Source organism: Pristiophorus japonicus, chromosome 9 (assembly GCF_044704955.1).
Source record: "Pristiophorus japonicus isolate sPriJap1 chromosome 9, sPriJap1.hap1, whole genome shotgun sequence".
Lineage (NCBI taxonomy): Eukaryota > Metazoa > Chordata > Chondrichthyes > Pristiophoridae > Pristiophorus > Pristiophorus japonicus.
Genome location: NC_091985.1, coordinates 18007749 through 18030425, shown reverse-complemented (window position 1 = coordinate 18030425; position 22677 = coordinate 18007749). Strand labels below are relative to the sequence as shown.

At 45.8% G+C, this 22677-nt stretch overlaps 1 protein-coding gene across 8 annotated transcripts in view; it reads right to left on the bottom strand.

Moving 5' to 3' along the window:
- Positions 1-22677, bottom strand: part of reps1 (RALBP1 associated Eps domain containing 1) — a 101475-nt gene that overhangs the window by 55454 nt on the left and 23344 nt on the right. The gene's annotated exons all lie outside the window — the stretch shown is intronic.

The following is a 22677-nucleotide window of genomic DNA, read 5'->3' as shown; positions in this document are numbered from 1 at the left end:
GATGTGGGAAGAATGTTTCCGATGTTGGGGAAGTCCAGAACCAGGGGACACAGTGTTAGGATAAGGGGTAGGCGCCATTTAGAACTGAGATGAGGAGGAACTTCTTCACTCAGAGTTGTTAATCTGTGGAATTCCCTGCCGCTGAGAGTCATTGATGCCAGTTCATTGGATATATTCAAGAGGGAGTTAGATATGGCCCTTACAGCTAAAGGGATCAAGGGGTATGGAGAGAAAGCGGGAAACATAGAAACATAGAAAACAGGCGTAGGAGTAGGCCATTCGAGCCTGCACCGCCATTCAATGAGTTCAAGGCTGAACATGCAACTTCAGTACCCCATTCCTGCTTTCTCGCCATACCTCTTGATCCCCCTAGTAGTAAGGAATACATCTAACTCCTTTTTGAATATATTTAGTGAATTGGCCTCAACAACTTTCTGTGGTAGAGAATTCCACAGGTTCACCACTCTCTGGGTGAAGAAGTTTCTCCTCATCTCAGTCCTAAATGGCTTACCCCTTATCCTTAGACTGTGACCCCTGGTTCTGGACTTCCCCAACATTGGGAACATTCTTCCTGCATCTAACCTGTCTAAACCCGTCAGAATTTTAAACATTTCTATGAGATCCCCTCTCATTCTTCTGAACTCCAGTGAATACAAGCCCAGTTGATCCAGTCTTTCTTGATATGTCAGTCCCGCCATCCCGGGAATCAGTCTGGTGAACCTTCGCTGCACTCCCTCAATAGCAAGAATGTCCTTCCTCAAGTTAGGAGACCAAAACTGTACACATTACTCCAGGTGTGGCCTCACCAAGGCCCTGTACAACTGTAGCAACACCTCCCTGCCCCTGTACTCAAATCCCCTCGCTATGAAGGCCAATATGCCATTTGCTTTCTTAACCACCTGCTGTACCTGCATGCCAACCTTCAATGACTGATGTACCATGACACCCAGGTCTCGTTGCACCTCCCCTTTTCCTAATCTGTCACCATTCAGATAATAGTCTGTCTCTGTTTTTACCACCAAAATGAATAACCTCACATTATACTTCATCTGCCATGCATTTGCCCACTCACCTAACCTATCCAAGTCACTCTGCAGCCTCATAGCATCCTCCTCGCAGCTCACACTGCCACCCAACTTAGTGTCATCCGCAAATTTGGAGATAGTACATTTAATTACCCTCATCTAAATCATTAATGTACAATGTAAACAGCTGGAGCCCAAGCACAGAACCTTGCGGTACCCCACTAGTCACTGCCTGCCATTCTGAAAAGTACCCATTTACTTCTACTCTTTGCTTCCTATCTGCCAACCAGTTCTCAATCAACATCAGCACACTACCCCCAATCCCATGTGCTTTAACTTTGCACATTAATCTCTTGTGTGGGACCTTGTCGAAAGCCTTCTGAAATTCCAAATACACCACATCAACTGGTTCTCCCTTGTCCACTCTACTGGAAACATCCTCAAAAAATTCCAGAAGATTTGTCAAGCATGATTTCCCTTTCACAAATCCATGCTGACTTGGATCGATCCTGTCACTGCTTTCCAAATGCGCTGCTGTGACATCCTTAATAATTGATTCCATCATTTTACCCACTACCGATGTCAGGCTGATCGGTCTATAATTCCCTGTTTTCTCTCTCCCTCCTTTTTTAAAAAGTGGGGTTACATTGGCTACCCTCCACTCCATAGGAACTGATTCAGAGTCTATGGAATGTTGGAAAATGACTGTCAATACATCCGCTATTTCCAAGGCCACCTCCTTAAATACTCTGGGATGCAGTCAGTCAGGCCCTGGGGATTTATCGGCCTTCAATCCCATCAATTTCCCCAACACAATTTCCTGACTAATAAGGATTTCCCTCAGTTCCTCCTTCCTACTAGGCCCTCTGACCCCTTTTATATCCGGAAGGTGGTTTGTGTCCTCCTTAGTGAATACCGAACCAAAGTACTTGTTCAATTGGTCTGCCATTTCTTTGTTCCCCTGATTCTGACTGTAGGGGACCTACGTTTGTCTTTACTAACCTTTTTCTCTTTACATATCGAAAGAAACTTTTGCAGTCCGTCTTAATGTTCCCTGCAAGCTTCCTCTTCCTTTGTCCTCCTCTGCTGAGTTCTAAATTTCTCCCAGTCCCCGGGTTCAGTGCTATTTCTGGCCAATTTGTATGCCACTTCCTTGGCTTTAATACGATCCCTGATTTCCCTCGATAGCCACGGTTGAGCCACCTTCCCTTTTTTATTTTTACGCCAGACAGGGATGCACAATTGTTGTAGTTCATCCATGCGGTCTCTAAATGTCTGCCATTGCCCGTCCACAGTCAACCCCTTCAGTATCATTCGCCAATCTATCCTAGCCAATTCACGCCTCATACCTTCAAAGTTAGCCTTCTTTAAGTTCTGGACCATGGTCTCTGAATTAACTGTTTCATTCTCCATCCTAATGTAGAATTCCACCATATTATGGTCACTCTTACCCAAGGGGCCTCGCACGAGATTGCTAATTAATCCTCTCTCATTACACATCACCCATTCTCGGATGGCCTCCCCCCTAGTTGGTTCCTCGACATATTGGTCGAGAAAACCATCCCTTATGCACTCCAGGAAATCCTCCTCCACCGTATTGCTTCCAGTTTGGTTAGCCCAATCTATATGCATATTAAAGTCACCCATGATAACTGCTGCACCTTTATTGCATGCACCCCTAATTTCCTGTTTGATACCCTCCCCAACATCACCGCTACTGTTTGCAGGTCTGTACACAACTCCCACTAACGTTTTTTGCCCTTTGGTGTTCTGCAGCTCTACCCATATAGATTCCACATCATCCTAACTATTGCACTAATCTCCTCTTTAACTATCAATACTACCCCACCTTCTTTTCCTTTTATTCTATCCTGCCTGAATGTTGAATATCCTTGGATGTTGAGTTCCCAGCTCTGATCAGCCTGGAGCCACGTCTCTGTAATCCCAACCACATCATATCTGTTAACATCTATTTGCACAGTTAATTCATCCACCTTATTACGGATACTCCTTGCATTAAGACACAAAGCCTTCAGGCTTGTTTTTTTAAACACCCTTTGTCCTTTTAGAATTATGATGTAGTGTGGCCCTTTTTGTTTCTTGCCTTTGTTTACTCGGCCTTCCACTATTGCTTTTTACCTTTCTACCATCTGTTTCTGACTTCATATTACTTCGCCCCATCTCGCTGCATAGGTTCCCATCCCCCTGCCATATTAGTTTAAACACTCCAGAACTGCATTAGCAAATGTTACCCCTAGGACATCAGTTCCAGTCCTGCCCAAGTGCAGACCGTCCCTTTTGTACAGGTCCCACTTCCCCCAGAACTGGTTCCAATGTCCCAGGAATTTGAATCCCTCCCTGTTGCACCACTGCTCAAGCCACGTATTTATTCTAACTACCCGGCTCCCTCTACTCTGATTAGCACGTGGCACTGGTAGCAATCCAGAGATTACTACCTTTGAGGTCCTACTTTTTAAATTTAACTCCTAGCTCCCTAAATTCAGCTTGTAGGACCTCTTCCCGCTTCTTACCTATATCATTGGTACCTACATGTACCACGGCAACTGGCTGTTCACCCTCCCTCTCCCGAATGCTCTGCAGCCACTCCGAGACATCCTTGACCCTTGCACCAGGGAGGCAACATACAATCCAGGAGTCTCGGTTGCGGCCGCAGAAACTCCTATCTATTCCCCTTACAATAGAGTCCCCTATCACTATAGCTCTCCCACTCTTTTTCCCACCCCTCTGTGCAGCAGAGCCACCCATGTTGCCATGAACCTGGCTGCTGATGCCTTCCCCTGGCAAGTCATCTCCCCCAACAGTATCCAAAGCGGTACATCTATTTTGGAGGGAGATGACCGCAGGGGACTCCTGCACTACCTTCCTGCTCTTGCCTTGTCTCTTGGTCACCCATTCACTATCTGTCCTAACCCTTACCTGCGGTGTGACCAACTCACTAAATGTGCTATCCACAACATTCTCAGCATTGCGCATGCTCCAGAGTGAGTCCATCCGCAGCTCCAGTGCCGTCATGCGGTCTGTCAGGAGCTGCAGCTGGACACACTTCCTGCACATAGTCGTCAGGGACACTGGAAGCGTCCCTGACTTCCCACATAGCACAGGAGGAGCATGACACGGGTCCGAGCTCTCCTGCCATGACTTAACCCTTAAATTAATTTACTTACTAAAATTTACTTAAACACAAAACAGCTACTTATTGGTTGGCTGCCAATTAAACCAATCTAAAAATCAGTCTAAAAGAAAGGGGTACTGAGGTGAATGATCAGCCATGAATGGCGGTGCCGAATGGCCTACTCCTGCACCTATTTTCTATGTTTCTATAAGGGCCCTAGTTAGTCCCAGGGATCACGCTTGACTTTCATTTGAGAGTCAAAGCCTGATTCCAAGATTAGGCAACATCATTCAAGATTCCTAAATTAGAAAGAAAAGACTTGCATTTATATAGCGCCTTTCACGGGCTCCGTATGCCCCAAAGCACTCTACAGCCAATGAAGTGTAGTCATTGTTGTAATGCAATATGCACACAGCAAGCTCCCACAAGTAGCAATGTGATAATGACCAGATAGTCTGTTTTCTTGTGATGTCGATTGAGCGATAAATATTGGCCAGGGCACTGGGGACAACTCTACTGTTCTTCTTCAAAATAGCGCCATGGGATCGGTTACGTCCACCTGAGGGCAGACTGGACCTCGTTTCAATGTCTCATCTGAATGATGGCACCTCTGACAGTGCAGCACTCCCTCAGCACTGCACTGGAGTGTCAGCCTGGATTTTGTGCTCAAGTCTTTGGAGTGGGACTTGAACCCACAACCTTCTAACTCAGTCGAGTGTGCTACCAACTGAGCCACGGCATCTTGTCAAGTTTAGTTTGCACCCTGGTATGGTGATGGGGGAAATTGAGATCGGCTGGGTCATCCTCCTCTACGGCAGTAATCTCTTAGCCAGTAACTAAGGTAAAGTAGCTGATGTATTCCAAGAAAGACTACTTTCCTTTTGTACTTGAGCAAACAGAGAATCTATCTGGGAAGAACAGGGGAAGAGAAAGACAAATTTGAGAATTAAATACTAGAACCTCATGACTTCAAAGGTTTCTGGTTAAAATGGACGCAGTTTGGACTTGAATTATTGGAGAACAGCTGAAATGTTTCTGTGCACCTCCCATGGTGCTGCTCAGATCGAGTTACAGAATAAACTGTTATAAGTATATAAGAAATAGGAGCAGGAGTAGGTCATTTTGCCCCTTGAACCTGCTCCGCCATTCAATATAATGGCTGATCTGATCTTGGCCTCAACTCCACTTCCCCGCCCGTTCCCCATAGTCTTTAAATCCTTATCCTTCAAAAATCTGTTTATTTCCATCTTAAATATATTCAATGACCTAGCCTCCACAGCTCTCTGGGGTGGAGAATTCCAAAGATTCACGACCCTCTGAGTCCTCATCTCTGTTTTAAATGGGAGACTCCATGTTCTGAAACTATGCCACCTAGTTCTAGATTCCCCCACAAGGGGTAACATCCTCACAGCATCTACCCTGTCAAGCCCCTTCAGAATCTTGTACGTTGCAATAAGATCGCCTCTCATTCTTCTAAACTCCAATGAGTATAGGTCCAACCTGCTCAACCTCTCTTCATAAGACAACGCCTTCATCTCAGGAATCAACCTCGTGAACCTTCTCTGAACTGCCTCCAATGTAAATATATCCCTAAATAAAGAGACCAAAACTGTACTCCAGGTGTGGTCTCACCAATACTCTGTACAGTTGTAGCAGGACTTCCCTACTTTTATACTCCACCCCCCTTGCAATAAGGGCCAACATTCCATTTGCCTTCCTAATTACTTGCTGTACATGCATGCTAACTTTGTGTTTCATGTACAAGGACCCCCAGATCCCTCTGTACTTCAGCATTTTGAAATCTCTCCCCATTTAATTTTTCCTACCAATAACCTCACATTTTCCCACATTATACTCCTTCTGCCAAATTTTTGCCCACTCACTTAGCCTATCTATATCCCTTTGCAGACTCTTTGCGTCCTTCACACAACTTGCTTTCTCACCTATCTTTGTATCATCAGCAAATTTGGCTACATTACATCCAGTCCCTTCATCCAAGTCATTAATAGATTGTAAATAGTTGAGACCCCAGCACTGATCCCTGTGGAACCCCACTAGTTAAAGTTTGCCAACCTGAAAATGACCCATTTATCTCGAGACTGTTTTCGGTTAGTTAGCCAATTCTCTATCCATGCTAATCTATTACCTCCAACCCCGTGAGCTCTTATCTTGTGCAGTAACCTTTTATGTGGCACCTTATCAAATGCCTTTTGGAAATCCAAATACACCACATCCACTGGTTCCCCTTATCCACTCTGCTCGTTACATACTCAACGAACTCCAGAAAATGTGTTAAACATGATTTCCGTTTCATAAAACAATGCTGACTCTGCCTGACTGAATTATTATTTTCTAACAGATTTGTCATGGGGGACAAAAAGAGAAATAAAAAATAATGACATGATGACATCACAAGGATGGAGGACGGTGATTGATTCAATTAAAATGGAAGAACCAATGGACAGGGAATGAATTTTAAAGGAAGCTAAAAACCTATTTAATTTACTTCATTGCTGATTTTCTAATTTTATTGTATATATTATTTAATTGTGTTTAATTATAATTGATCTTTATTATACTGATTTTACTATAGCATAGTCCTTATTGTATTATTTACAATTTGAATTTGTGTGCGTCAATCTGCGCGCGCATTTTGGCTGTTGCTTCAGATCAGAGCTTTTAACCTCTTTTACACTTCCTCCTGCTTTTTTCTCTTTCCCTCCCTTGTCAATATTGAACGTGTTGTAAGGCTGTTGTGAAGCGCCTTGGGGCGTTTTACTATGTTAAAGACGCTATATAAATAAACAATTAATAAATGTCCTGCTACTACTTCCTTAATAATGGACTCTAGCATTATCCCACAAAACAAAATATATTATAGATGGGCGATGGTTTGTGCTTCAATTAAATTGTTAGAATAGAGAATTAGTGGTATTTTCAGACTCAAATTCCATGATTTGGTGCAAATATGCGCACCTAACATGTTTGACGAGGAGTAATCACAATGGTGTATGGTAAGGTGGTGCTGGGAATAAAAAGTACGTTAAAAATAAAGAAATCAGTTTAAAAAAAAGGGGAATTAAAATTACATTAAACTATATACTGGAAGGTTTTATATCAATGTAGCGTTTTATGAATAAAGGGAGTGAGTGTTAAAATAAATGTCATTAAATGAAATTTCTATAAATATTTACGGTGAGTATGAAGTATAATTTGCATGGAATATTTGCAAAGAGAGAATAAATAGATTTTATTATTTGAGTGAAATTTGTGTGTTGGGGAAGGTGCCTGACAGTGAATAGGTCGAGGTAGAAAATGGGAACAGTGTTTAAATGAAAGATGCCACCTTCCACATCATGGCTTCCAAAATATCCTCCTTTTCCCTCAGTGGAAGATTCCCCTCCACTGTAATAGGCAGGAACCAGAACCAAGTCAGTCCCATTTCCCCTCTCAGAATAGTGAAAGGGTTCCACTTATCTTCACCTTCCACCCAATCAGCCTTCCCATTCAAAAGAACATTTTCTGTCACCTTCAACATAATCCCACCAAACACATCTTCCCCATCCCTCTCAGCATCCCTACTGTCCGCGACACCTTGGTTCACTCCTACTACCTTCCCATTCCAGCGTGGCGGACGCACCACCTTCCCATTTGTCTCCTCCCACGCCACTCTCCAGGTCTCCAAACACTCCTTGCGGGTGAGAGCAATTTATGTTTACTTCCTCCAGCTATCACTGTTCACAGTGCAGTCCCCTTCTACATTAAGGAGACCAAATGAAGATTATGTAAGAACAGAAGAAATAGCAGGAGTGGGCCATACGGCCCCTCGAGCCTGCTCCACCATTCAATATCATGGCTGATCTGATCATGGACTCGGCTCCACTTCCCTGCCCACTCCCTATAACCCCTTATTCCCTTAAGCGTTCAAGAAACTGTCCACTTCTGTTTTAAATTTATTCAATGTCCCACCTACCACAGCTCTCAGGCAGAAAATTCCACAGATCCACAACCCCGAGAAGAAATTTCTCCTCATCTCATTTAAATGGGCTACACCTTATTCTAAGATTGTGCCCCCTAGTTCTCGTCTCCCCTATCAGTGGAAACATCCTCTCTGCATCCACCTTGTCAAGCCCCCTCATGATCTTAGATGTTTCGATAAGATCACCGCTTATTCTTCTGAATTCCAATGAGTAGAGGCCCAAACTACTCAACCTTTCCTCATAGGTCAACCCCCTCATCTCCGGAATCAACCTTGCGAACCTTCTCTGAACTGCCTCCAAAGCAAGTATATCCTTTCGTAAATACGGAAACCAAAACTGCACGCAGTATTCCAGGTGTGGCCTCACCAATACCCTGTATAACTGTAGCAAGACTTCCCTGCTTTTATACTCCATCCCTCTTTGCAATAAAGGCCAAGATTCCATTGGCCTTTCTGATCACTTGCTGTACCTGCATACTAACCTTTTGCGTTTCATGCACAAGTACCCCCAGGTCCTGCTGTACTGCAGCACTTTGCAATCTTTCTCCATTTAAATTATAACTTGCTCTTTAATTTTTTCTGCCAAAGTGCATGACCTCACACTTTCCAACATTATACTCCATCTGCCAAATTTTTGCCTCGTCACTTAGCCTGTCTATGTCCTTTTGCAGATTTTTTGTGTCCTCCTCACACATTGCTTTTCCTCCCATCTTTGTACCGTCAGCAAACTTGGCGACGTTACACTCAGTCCGTTCTTCCAAGTCGTTAATATAGATTGTAAATAATTGGGGTCCCAGTACTGATCCCTGTGGCACCCCAATAGTTACTGATTTCCAACCTGAAAATGAACCATTTATCCCAACTCTCTGTTTTCTGTTGGTTAGCCAATCCTCTATCCATGCTAATATATTACCCCCCAGCCCAGTGAACTTTATCTTGTGCAGTAACCTTTTATGTAGCACCTTGTCAAATGCCTTCTAGAAGTCCAAATACACCACATCCACTGGTTTCCCTTTATCCACCCTGTTCCTTACATCCTCAAAGAACGCCAGTAAATTTGTCAAACATGACTTCCCCTTCATAAATCCATGCTGACTCTGCCTGACCGAATTTTACTTTTCCAAATGTCCTGCTACTGCTTCTTTAATAATGGACTGCAACATCTTCCCAACCACAGATGTTAGGCTAACTGGTCGATAATTTCCTGCTTTTTGTCTGCCTCCTTTTTTTTTTTTAAATAGGGGCGTTACATTTGCTCTGTTCCAATCTGCTGGGAGCTCCCCAAAATCCAGGGAATTTTGGTAAATTACAACCAATGCATCCACAATCCCTGCCGCTACTTCTCTTAAGACCCTAGAATGCAAGCCATCAGGTCCAGGGGATTTATCTGCCTTTAGTCCCGTTATCTTACTGAGTACCACCTCCTTCGTGATTGTGATTGCGTTATGTTAAAAAAGGAGGGAGAGAGAAAGCAGGGAATTATAGACCGGTCAGCCTGACCTCAGTAGTGGGTAAAATGATGGAATCAATTATTAAGGATGTCATAGCAGCGCATTTGGAAAATGGTGACATGATAGGTCCAAGTCAGCATGGATTTGTGAAAGGGAGATCATGCTTGACAAATCTTCTGGAATTTTTTGAGGATGTTTCCAATAAAGTGGACAAAGGAGTACCAGTTGATAAAGGAGGATGCTATGAGGCTGCAGAGTGACTTGGATAGTTTAGGTGAGTGGGCAAATGCGTGGCAGATGAAGTATAATGTGGATAAATGTGAGGTTATCCACTTTGGTGGTAAAAACAGAGACACAGACTATTATCTGAATGGTGACAGGTTAGGAAAAAGGGAAGGTGCAACGAGACCTGGGTGTCATGGTACATCAGTCATTGAAGGTTGGCATGCAGGTACAGCAAGCGGTTAAGAAAGCAAATGGCATGTTGGCCTTCATAGCGAGGGGATTTGAGTATAGGGGCAGGAAGGTGTTGCTACAGTTGTACAGGTCCTTGGTGAGGCCACACCTGGAGTATTGTGTACAGTTTTGGTCTCCTAATTTGAGGAAGGACATTCTTGCTATTGAGGGAGTGCAGCGAAGATTCACCAGACTGATTCCCGGGATGGTGGGACTGACCTATCAAGAAAGACTGGATCAACTGGGCTTGTATTCACTGGAGTTCAGAAGAGTGAGAGGGGACCTCATAGAAACGTTTAAAATTCTGACGGGTTTGGACAGGTTGGATGCAGGAAGAATGTTCCCAATGTTGGGGAAGTCCAGAACCAGGGGTCACAGTCTAAGGATAAGGGGTAAGCCATTTAGGACCGAGATAAGGAGAAACTTCTTCACCCAGAGAGTGGTGAACCTGAAAGTAGTTGAGGCCAATTCACTAAATATATTCAAAAGGGAGTTAGATGAAGTCCTTACTACTCGGGGATCAAGGGGTATGGCGTGAAAGCAGGAAGTGGGTACTGAAGTTTCATGTTCAGCCATGAACTCATTGAATGGCGGTGCAGGCTGGAAGGGCTGAATGGCCTGCTCCTGCACCTATTTTCTATGTTCCTCCCACCCTATAGCCCCTTGACTATCCACTATTGGAATATTGTTAGTGTCCTTTACCGTAAAGATTGATACAAAATATTTGTTCAGAGTTTCTGCCATCTCCATGTTTCCCAATACTAATTCCCTGGTCTCGTCCTCTAAGGGACCAACATTTACTCTAGCCACTCTTTTCCTTTTTATATACCTATAGAAACTCTTGCTATCTGTTTTTACATTTTGTACTAGTTTACTTTCATAGTCTAATCTTCCTTTTCTTAATCATTTTTTTTAAGTCATTCTTTGTTGGCTTTTAAACGCTATGATCACTTTACAGACATCTTCATCCCATCTGCAAGTGCAACCGTGAGCTTTGTGTCATTTGCCACTTCCAGTCTGACCTCTTTTTTTGGCCTTTTACACTGTACTAGTGAAGCTCAACACAAGCTCAAGGAACAGTACCACACCTTTCTACTTTACAGCTGTGGGAGCCGTGCTCTGTAATTTGCATAAAGGATACCTTTGAGATTCAAAAGGGAAATGCCCTGTAAACTGCCTGAAATGTCCCTAAAATGAAGCACAGGCTAAAACAGCCCACAAAATGGAGCTTAGCCAGTTGAACAGAATGCTGAGAAGTGGTTGGCAGCAGGCTATTTCAAGCAGAGAGCATGCAGAAAACAAGCGCAGGCAGTGGAAGGCGCGTGCGGCAAACGAGACTCCACCCACCCTTTCCTTCAACCACTGTCTGTCCCACCTGTGACAGAGACTGTAATTCCCATATTGGGCCATACAGTCACCGGAGAACTCACTGAGTGAAAGCAAGTCTTCCTCGATTTCGAGGGACTGCCTATGATGATGATTTCAAGCCATCACTAAGGCTTTTGGCCATGGATGTTTCCAGATAATGAAGCCATAAATAGCTAAGCTAAAGCCATAAACTAATTAAACCACAAAATTCCCTAGAAATGACCCCAGAAAGGATTAAGTATAAACAAGACCAGTATAAACAAAACAACTCTTAGTACACTAAATATTTTGCACTTCCCTGTTTGAAATAACAGTTGGAGAGACAGAGCAGTCACATTTCCCCCCTGCCCCCCCAGCCTGTCCTCAGCACACAGCACTGCCTCCCAGGCATCAAGATCCATGGCACGGCCCTAGACACCGTGGACCACTTCCCATATCTTGGGAGCCACCCATCAACAAGAACAGGCATCGATGATGAGATCCAACACCGCCTCCAGTGCGTCAGTGCAGCCTTCGGTCGCCTGAGGAAAAGAGTGTTTGAAGACCAGGCCCTCCAAACTCATGGTCGACAGGGCTGTAGTAATACCTGCCCTCCTGTATGGCTCAGAGACATGGACCATGTACAGTAAACACCTCGTTGCTGGAGAAATATCACCAAAGATGTCTCCACAAGATCCTACAAATCTCCTAGGAGGACAGGCGCACCGACATCAGCGTCCTCACTCAGGCTAACATCCCCAGCATTGAAGCACTGACCACACTCGATCAGCTCCGCTGGGCAGGCCACATGGTTCGCATGCCAGACACGAGACTCCCAAAACAAGTGCTCTACTCGGGAACTCCTTCATGGCAAACGAGCCAAGGGTGGGCAGCGGAAACGCTACAAGGACACCCTCAAAGCCTCCCTGATAAAGTGCAACATCCCCACCGACACCTGGGAGTCCCTGGCCCAAGACCGCCCTAAGTGGAGGAAGTGCATCCGAGAGGGTACTGAGCACCTCAAGTCTCAACGCCGAGAGCATGCAGAAATCAAGCGCAGACAGCGGAAAGAGCGTGTGGCAAACCAGTCCCACCCACCCCTTCCCTCAACGACTATCTTGTTAATATGGATTCTTTCCCCTCAATCTGGTTCAGCGAATTCACTGAGTCGAACACCGTAGCCGCTTATAACAAAGCAGACTTTATTAAATGTTTCACCGGCTGGGACTTATCAGAACAAAGGAATGCTCTCCCTTTAGAGTGCACTCACTCCCCACGGACAAGTCCCATTACAATGTAGGGGCGCAAAGGTTATACATTTTCAGTACATGATACAATTTGAGTGACATTCAGTTCACCCTATCCTCTTATGATCCCTCCTTCCCTTTGACCACTCATGAGCCAATATCTGGCCATCCTGGCCCAATTAGGTATGGGCACGTAGTTATGTGTAGCAGCAATTGTTCAACTGTTTTTACACAAAAGAGCCTTTCTCACCCTTGTTATTGTTTCAAGTTTACTGGTGTGACTAGCAAGACCTTGAGCCAGTCTGTTATTTGTGCCAATGTTGTAACATTTGCAGTCTGACAGTCTTAATGCTATTCTTCCATGAATCCTTTGTTCAATTCACTGTCTCTATACATTTTCCCACATTCTCAACTTCACTGTCTATACATTTTCCCACATTCTCAATCCCCCCTTTTATCATTCCATGATAACCTTTAGGATTATTCTAGGAGTATCGCATTCAGCCGTTCGCACTCTCTTTCCTGATCCCCCTTGTCGAGTAGGTCTTCAGTTTGCTGGATCATAACCCGGGAGCCCATGGCCATAAGAGGGTTTGCTAACCTTGCCATCATGACTTTACAACAAAGGTTAAAACAATCAAGCAACAGGTAATTATTACTACGATGAGAATAATTGCCCCATGCATTAGATAGGATCCCCAGGATCCACCTAATAGCCAATCAAACCAGCTAGATCCTCCTGCTGGCGTGGATAACTTCTTTACCTCCCTTCTTATGTGATCAGCGAGATTGGTTATGTTTTCTGAACTATCGGGAATGTAAGTGCAACATTCAGATCCTATCAGGGCACATGTTCCCCCTTTCTCAGCTAACAGATAATCGAGGGCCATGTTTTTTGTAGCGTCTCTATGGACAAGGATAAATAGTCCGAATATTTTGCTGATTCAAAGAGTTCGGTTTTCTCGCCTCTCTTCTCAGGTCACCGTCGGTGTAGCTGGTTGTCTATCACTACGGGTAGGAGTTTAAACTGTTCTCCTCGGGACCCACTCGGTTAGTCAGGACGCTCCTAGGAAGGACCTTATTCAGCTATGGAGAAGAGGAAGTCTGGAACAGAAACAGGAGTTAGAATAACTAGTAAAATAGGTTCGTTAGAGGGTGGTAAGCTTGCAGTGGTGCAGGTGAACCCAGGCACTTCTCCCCTCAATCTTAGCTGCAGTGGGGGTAGTAAGTAACACCTGAAAAGGTCCCTCGCATCGTGGCTCTAATCCCTTCCGAATCCATTTCTTAATCAGGACATACTTCCCTGGTGCCACGAGGGACGATTCGGGTAAAACTGGGAGGTCGAGGTGAGCCTCTCGAACCTGGTTGTGGGCTATTTGCAGAGCCTGAGTCAGAGAAAGAACATAGGTGGTCATTTCCTCAGTCATGTGGTGGAATTGGACAGTGGAGGGGACATTCTGATTCCAGGGGGTCCTAAGGGGCCTACCATAAATGACCTCAGCGGGGGTCAGTCTAGCCTTACCGGTGGGAGTAGTTCGTATCTGGAATAGGGCTTTGGGAAGGAGTTTGAGCCAATTGAGTCCGGTTGATGCTACCAGTTTTGCAAGCTTGGTTTTAAGAGTTTGATTAGCACGTTCAACTAGTCCCGCAGCTTGGGGTCGGTAGGCACAGTGTAGCTGCTGGTTAATGCGCATCTGGGAACAGAATTCTTTGTTAACTTGGCCAATAAAGTGAGGGCCATTATCGGAACTCGGGCGAGCTGGGATACCATATCTAGGAACAATTTCCCTCATTAACACCTTAACAACAGTTTGAGCCTTATTGTCCAGGGTAGGGTAGGCTTCGATCCATTTGCTAAACACATCTACTATTACGAACACATATTTGTAACACTGAAGTCTTTGCAACTCAATGTAGTCCAACTGCAAGGTCTCAAAGGGACCTTCTGGTAGGGGCGTCTTACCCCAATCACAGGGGATTCCCTTCCCTGGATTATGCTGTTGGCAAACAAGGCAGCGACTATTGATGTTCTGGGCCAGCGCCTGGAGTCTAGGGTGCCACCAAGTGGCCAAAAGTGTGTCACTTGTTGTCCTTGCTCCACAATGAGTAGCAAAATGCATACATTCAATAACCCATAGGGCCAACTCATCAGACATGCAAGTCTGTTCCGCGGGAGTGGTCCAGAATTTAGAAACATTGTCATAAGTACATCCATAATCTTTCCACAACAGTTTATCTTTTTCAGGAGCGTCCTCCTGTGCTTTAATGACATCTTGGGTGGTTGGCATTGGTCTTTCCGAGGCTAACTTATCCTTTGCAGGACTTTTAGTTTGACTCATCATTCTGGGCACTACCATTTGTTGTCCGAGAGGCCTGTTTAGCCTCTGTCAGCACAGTGGTTTCCTATATCAACCGGAGATTTTCCGGTGGTGTGGGCGGTACATTTAACAATGGCAATGTGCTTGGGGAGCATGAGGGCTTGCAACAAGTCAGATACTAGTTGCCTATGGGATATCTCATTCCCATGTGAGGTTAAGAATCCCCTATTTTTCCATAATTGCCCGAAATCATGGGCTACCCCAAAGGCATACCTAGAGTCGGTATAGATATTGACCTTGAGGTCTTTAGCCAAGATACAGGCTCGGGTGAGGGCGAATAGTTCAGCTTGTTGGGCGGAATAGGCGGTTTCAAAGGCGGCAGATTCCAAGACCTGATTCTCCTGGTTTACTATGGCGTATCCCGAAACTCGTCCGCCTTCTGGGTCAATGAAAGAGCTTCCGTCAACATACATAATACAGTCGGGGTTCTCCATTGGTACATCAACTAAATCTTCCCTAACCGAGGTGGCCTCTTGAATTAAAGATAAACAGTCATGACTGGGTTCTTCCTCACCTTGGGGTGGCTCGGTATGAAAACAGGCCGGATTAATGGCAGTACCGTGCCGAAAGATCAGCTTAGGATTATTTAGTAGGTAGATCTCATATCTGCTTTGCCTGGCCATGGTAAGGTGTTGAGTCTGCAGTTGACCCAGGAGGGCAGCTACCGAGAGAGGTGTATACAACAATATCCTGCTGGAGGGCAAGGTTGGCGGCGGATTGAAGGCTATTGTAGATGGCGGTTAATATTTGAGTACATACAGGGTGCCCCAAGGCAACGGGGTCTATTTTGGAAGAGTAGTAGGCAACAGGCTCGTGTTTCTGAGTTAAGACAGCGGTAGCACAGTCTTTCAGGATCGTACAATACAGTTGAAAGGGCCGGTCATAGAGGGGCCGGCCCAAAGCCGGAGCTTGCAGCAGGGCTGTCTTTAGTTCCTTAAAGGCTTGGACGTCTGCGGTTTTTATTTTAAAGCTGCCTTCCTTGTTTGTGTACGGTGTGAGGTGCTTAGTCATCAGGGCAACATTAGGGATCCAGGATCTACAGTAATTGATCATCCCCAACCACTGCCGCATTTGTTTAGCCGTGCTAGGGACTGGAAACTGGCAAATGGGTTCGACTCGGCTTGCCTTCAAGGCTCGGTGGGTGCCTGATAAAATGATCCCAAGAAACTTGACTTGAGACTGGCCAATTTTGACCTTTGATGGGGAAATTATGTATCCCAGGGAGAACAAGTAATTCAGTAACTGATTAGCATCCTCCTGATTACTTGGTTCATCTGCGCTGGCTACCAGTAAATTGTCCACATACTGGATCAAAGTGGATCCCTTAGTCAGCGTGAGGGACTGTAACTGTCTCTGCAGGCACCTTGAGAATAAGGTCGGGGAGTGGATGAACCCTTGGGGAAGTCTAGTCCAGGTATATTGCTGTCCCTGGTAAGTGAAGGCAAATAGGTACTGACTCGCCTGGGCTAGCGGCAAAGCGAAGGCGGCGTGTTGGAGGTCTATTATTGCGAAGATCTTGGCGTTTGCTGGGATTAATGACAGTATCTGTGCTGGGTTGGGAACCAGAGCGTGCAGGGGCTGGACGATAGCATTGATAGCTCGAAGGTCTTGGACTAAGCGGTATTCGTTTGGCTTGCCTGGCTTAGGGACTGCCAGTATAGGGGCATTACACGGGGACTGGCATTGGACTAAAATCCCCTGTGCCCCTAGTCCCTTAATCAATCGGTGGATACTTGGTATTGCCTGTGGTTTCAGTGGGTACTGTCGGATAGAGGGCCAGTCCACGATGCCCTGCACTGGGATCTCAATCGGATCAATGGGAGTATAACCCACTTGGGAGGGGTCCTCTGCCCAAACATGAGGATCCACATAGTCAGGTATGTTAGAGCCAGTATGATGCTGCAGTCTCGTTAGGACCTTCTCGGGGTCCCTGTGGAATTGGACTGTTCGGCCATGTTTTACAATCTGCAAATCCGGGCTGGTAGGGTCAGCCTCGTCTATAGCTTGGCGCACCATAATTCCTAAATCTTTAGCGTGGTGGGGAGGTAATACTTCACGAGTAACATGTGCTGCCACCGTCGGGGGCTGTCTCCACAGATTCTTATCCATTTCCACAAAATCTGCCTTCCCTTCCGGTCCAGTCACTCTGGCCCTTAAGAGAATTTCCTTCTCTTCCCCTTCGTGATCCTGATAAAGGTTCTGGAGATCCTGATTCTTGCCGCTGGGATCATAGGCTAGGGTCACATGATAAGGTGCCTGCGGCAGGTCCAGAGACCACCATTGAGGGGTCCTAGTGGTATAATACTGTCGCTTAAGAGTTTCCTGTTTTACAATAATCCCATTATCTCCGCACTCCAAATGCAACTGGAATTTGCAGAGGAGGTCTCTAGCCATCAAGTTACAGTTCAGATTGGTTGTGATAACAAATTGATGTTCCACCGATTCTTCCTGGTAACCTACTTTAACCGGTTCTGACACCGGGAATGTAGAGACTTGTCCCAGGAACCCTGGCAGTCCCTGTGTCTCAGTGGAGGCGGGGAGTTTAAGCTTCGATTGTACAGAAGACATAGAGGCTCCCATATCTATCAAGAAGGGTTGCCACTCATTCTGAATTTTTAACAATATCATCGGTTCGTCATCCAGGGAGGTTCCCTGTACAATCAAGCTACGTGGTCAATACAAATAATCGGGGGACGGTTGGCCAAAGGGGTTGTTCTGGGAGAAGTTAGTATAAGATCCCCGTCCTCTCCCCCCTCCTCTTCCTCTTTCGTGCCGATCGGAGGGGCACTCTCTATTCCAATGTCCTTCTTGCCCACAATTGAAGCATTGCCCCCTCCTTCCCCAGCCCTGACCGCTTCCCCTTCCTGATCGGGAAGGACCATGTGATGGTCCATAGTTTGCAGGGCCGGGGCCGTTGGGGTGTTGGGTATACCCATATCCCCGGTTATCTACCCAACCCCTTACACAGTACTGTGGTTCCATTTGATATTCTCTCGGGTCGGGTGTCAGTCTTTCCTCTCGAGGAGGCTCTCCCTTTCCAGTCACGTATTCAGTCTTGACCCGGGTTGGGGGCGCACCTTCCCCCTCTCCTTTCTTTTCCTGCCAATAATATTTCACCGCCCTTTCCATCTGGGCTTTACTGTTATCTGCCCAATTCATATTATTGGTCTGGATAGCGTGAGCAATCGAATAGGGCAGGCACTGAAGTAGGATATCGCAGAGTAGAGGTGAATCCTCTTCCGCCCTGAAGGCATTATCTCCTGATTGACCTCCGTATATTTCAATGAATATTTCAATGAATTTGTCGGCAGTTTCGTCTCGTTTGGGTTTAGTTTCTAATACTGCAGCCATACTGATGGGCTTCTGAAGGGTCATGCCGAGAGCGGTAAAAACAGCGTTTAGGCAGTCCTGGGCATTGTTAGGGTGTGCAGCCACCAACGCATCATGGGTTGCACGTCTTAGGTGAGTTAGAAATCGGGCATGCTCAGTTGGGCTCAGGGTCTGCTGTACCAGGGCCCACAGGTCACTTGACTCTGCATTATAAACTGCGATGGTAGTTCGAAGATGATCTATAAACTTGACAGTTCTCTCTTTCGATCTGGCATGGTGGCCAGAATGGCCATAATTTCGTTCGGTTTCCAAGACACATAGATATCTATGGTGGGGTGGTTTGCAGCTTGTTATGCATCAGGGTTTGGCATTGATCGGACCAGGAATTGTTGCCGAGGCTTTGGGATGGGGGCGTCAACCTCGGAAGACGTTTCTGGGTCGGAAGGTGGCTCGGAGCCGTCTGACTGCGCAGCACCTCCGCATCCCGATCGGCGGGAGGGTTTGTTTTGCCTTTCACGACTGGTATTCTGACTAGCGGATTCACTGGACTGCCTGTGCTTTCGAGATGTAGATCTGCCCTTCCAGGTGAGATCTGGTCCTCTCGGCTACATGGCTCGTGAACTGGGGATCTGAGTCGCTATCAGAGGATGAAGGGTCCGTCTGGGTTTGTCGGTTCGTTGGTGTGGGGTTATCTTTATCTTTACCGCCTACCGCCGGAGTGTAAGGTGGAGGTGGACGGGAAGAGGACTGTGGTAAGGGGCCAGGGGCTTGCGGATAACACTAAGTTGGGTGGCAGTGTGAGCTGCAAGGAGGATTCTATGAGGCTGCAGAGCGACTTGGATAGGTTAGGTGAGTGGGCAAATGCATGGCAGATGAAGTATAATGTGGATAAATGTGAGGTTATCCACTTTGGTGGTAAAAACAGAGAGACAGACTATTATCTGAATGGTGACAGATTAGGAAAAGGGCAGGTGCAAAGAAACCTGGGTGTCATGGTACATCAGTCATTGAAGGTTGGCATGCAGGTACAGCAGGCGGTTAAGAAAGCAAATGGCATGTTGGCCTTCATAGCGAGGGGATTTGAGTACAAGGGCAGGGAGGTGTTGCTACAATTGTACAGGGCCTTGGTGAGGCCACACCTGGAGTATTGTGTACAGTTTTGGTCTCCTAACCTGAGGAAGGACATTCTTGCTATTGAGGGAGTGCAGCGAAGGTTCACCAGACTGATTCCCGGGATGGCGGGACTGACCTATCAAGAAAGACTGGATCAACTGGGCTTATATTCACTGGAGTTCAGAAGAATGAGAGGGGACCTCATAGAAACGTTTAAAATTCTGACGGGGTTAGACAGGTTAGATGCAGGAAGAATGTTCCCAATGTTGGGGAAGTCCAGAACCATGGGACACAGTCTAAGGATAAGGGGAAAGCCATTTAGGACCGAGATGAGGAGGAATTTCTTCACCCAGAGAGTGGTGAACCTGTGGAATTCTCTACCACAGAAAGTTGTTGAGGCCAATTCACTAAATATATTCAAAAAGGAGTTAGATGAAGTCCTTACTACTAGGGGAATCAAGGGGTATGGTGAGAAAGCAGGAATGGGGTACTGAAGTTGCATGTTCAGCCATGAACTCATTGAATGGCGGTGCAGGCTAGAAGGGCCGAATGGCCTACTCCTGCACCTATTTTCTATGTTTCTGTGTTTCTATGTTTCTACCATTCATCAATTTCCTCATCAGCCTCGGTCAACGCAAAGCCAACCATTTGACTACGTAGTCGGTCAATACCTTTCTCAGAGGTCCCAGTGGAACTCTTGGTACGTTTCTCGTGCGCCCACTCTTTCTTTAAGACGTCTACGGTTTTAATATGTCCTCCTTCTGTCAATGAAAGTCCTAATTTAGTGGCGTTCTCCTGCCAACTCAACAGAATTGATGCATCTTTTAGCTTTTGACAGTAATGCCTCCATGCGGCTATTAGATCCCTATCCCCTTTCCCTCGTCCCCTCTTCCAAATTAATCCCTGCGCCCGTTTTGCTACCTCCACGCTTTTGGTGCATCCTAGTGGCCATTGATCATCTCCTAGTAATTTGTTCAAAGTTCCAGATAACAGTCTAAATTGTCCAGCTTTTTCAGGGAATTCCTCACATAACTTTTGCAGTGGACTACCGGTATTCATAGTTTTATCTAAATGATTACCCTTCCTCGCGTCACCCCGCGTAGGATGTCCTAATTAATCCCGATTCCTCGCGTCGCCCCGCGTTGGATCAGGGTCCTAATTAGTCCCGATTGTCCCCACGTCGGTTTAAGTTATCTTACCCAGAGCCTAGGCGGACCAAGTGATACAAGATCGACGCCATACCTGGAATAAGTACAATTTTAAATTTACACAGTCCCGCATCGCCCCGCGGCTTCATTTACCTAACTCCCTAACCTCCACGTCGCCGCGCGGTTCGCGCGATTGTTTATCCCTCCGCGTCGCCACGCAGTTTTCCTGTTCGTGTCGCCGCGCGATAAGCCTTACTTAATTTGTTCTAGGTTCCAGATTTACCTATTCTAAGCCCTAACTTCCGCGTCGCCGTGTGATTTCCCTATCCTTCCCTATTCTAAGTTTACAAGGTATTCGCCAGATTGTCCTGGATCTCGTTCAGACGCTACCTGAGAACCAGCGAGTGGCCAAACTTTCCTCAGACTTTTGAAACCGAAGGAAACTGGAGTGGTATTTAAAGTATACTCACTCCAGTGGCCACTTTCCTCCCGTCTCGTCCAAGGCTAGTCTGGCTCTTAATTCGCAAGTTTTCGGCAGTCGTCTATTGAGATCCCACTTCTGACACCAAATGTTAATACGGATTCTTTTCCCTCAATCTGGTTCAGCGAATTCACTGAGTCGAACACCGTAGCCGCTTATTACAAAGCAGACTTTATTAAATGTTTCACCGGCCGGGACTTATCAGAACGAAGGAATGCTCTCCCTTTAGAGTGCACTCACTCCCCACGGACAAGTCCCATTACAATGTAGGGGCGCACCGGTTATATATTTTCAGTACATGATACAATTTGAGTGACATTCAGTTCACCCTATCCTCTTATAATCCCTCCTTCCCTTTTTCCACTCATGAGCCAATATCTGGCCATCCTGGCCCAATTAGGTATGGGCACGTAGTTATGTGTAGCAGCAATTGTTCAACTGTTTTTACACAAAGAGCCTTTCTCACCCTTGTTATTGTTTCAAGTTTACTGGTGTGACTAGCAAGACCTTGAGCCAGTCTGTTATTTGTGCCAATGTTGTAACATTTGCAGTCTGACAGTCTTAATGCTATTCTTCCATGAATCCTTTGTTCAATTCACTGTCTCTATACATTTTCCCACATTCTCAACTTCACTGTCTCCATACATTTTCCCACATTCTCAATCTGTCCCACCTGTGACTGTCTGTGGCTCTCGTATTGGAATATTCAGCCACCAAAGAACTCACTTCAGGAGTGGAAGCAAGTCTTCCTCGATTCCGAGGGACAGCCTATGATGAGATGATGTGTGTGGGGAATAAAACCCTCAAACTGCAAGAAGGATGAGTAGAGAGGTCGTAAAACAGACTCGAGGTCTGTCTTACTTGTGTAAGACCTTGCTCCAAAAGGAACTCCACATTTATCAGGGATGATTGGCAGAAAATGGGTGACCTGTTCGGATACATGTGCCCCTCTGGTTAATTGAATGGTGGGGGGGGGGGGCGGGCAGGGGGTGATCTTTGAAATTAAGATACAAAAATAGAGTGCGCTTTGCACCCTCTAGTCGTAGCAAGTCAGTAAAAACAGTGACAGCAGCAATCTGTAGTCAGTGGAGCAGCAAAGGTGGCTTCTCTTGAAATCTACCTCACAGATGCAGACAGTAGTGTTACAAATATAAAACACTCAGGACAGATAGTGAGGCTATGAAAGTTAAATTAAACACCGATAACAGCCAGATAGGTGCGTCACTTAATTGTACAAGCGTCTGAGATCAGGGAAGATGAGAGTAAAGCCAGCTCAGATATGGTCACTTGCGTATAAGGTGGGTTCAGCAGGAATAGAAGATCCAAATGGAACAGACAACCCTGCTGCCAAAGGGGCTCATGAATTCAATGCCCCAGAAGCTAATGCCTGTGTCATGGGGAAGGAAGGCAATTGACTAAGACACACCGTTCACAAGGACAAATAAGCTCTGGAACAATACTAATCAGAGACCCCGAGCTATCCGACTGACTGGTTATCTAATGCTGTTAACTTGTCATCTTTATAGAAATTAACTCACCCTTTCTAGCAATCTCAGACTCTGATTTCTGCTATAATTAATACTGAGTGT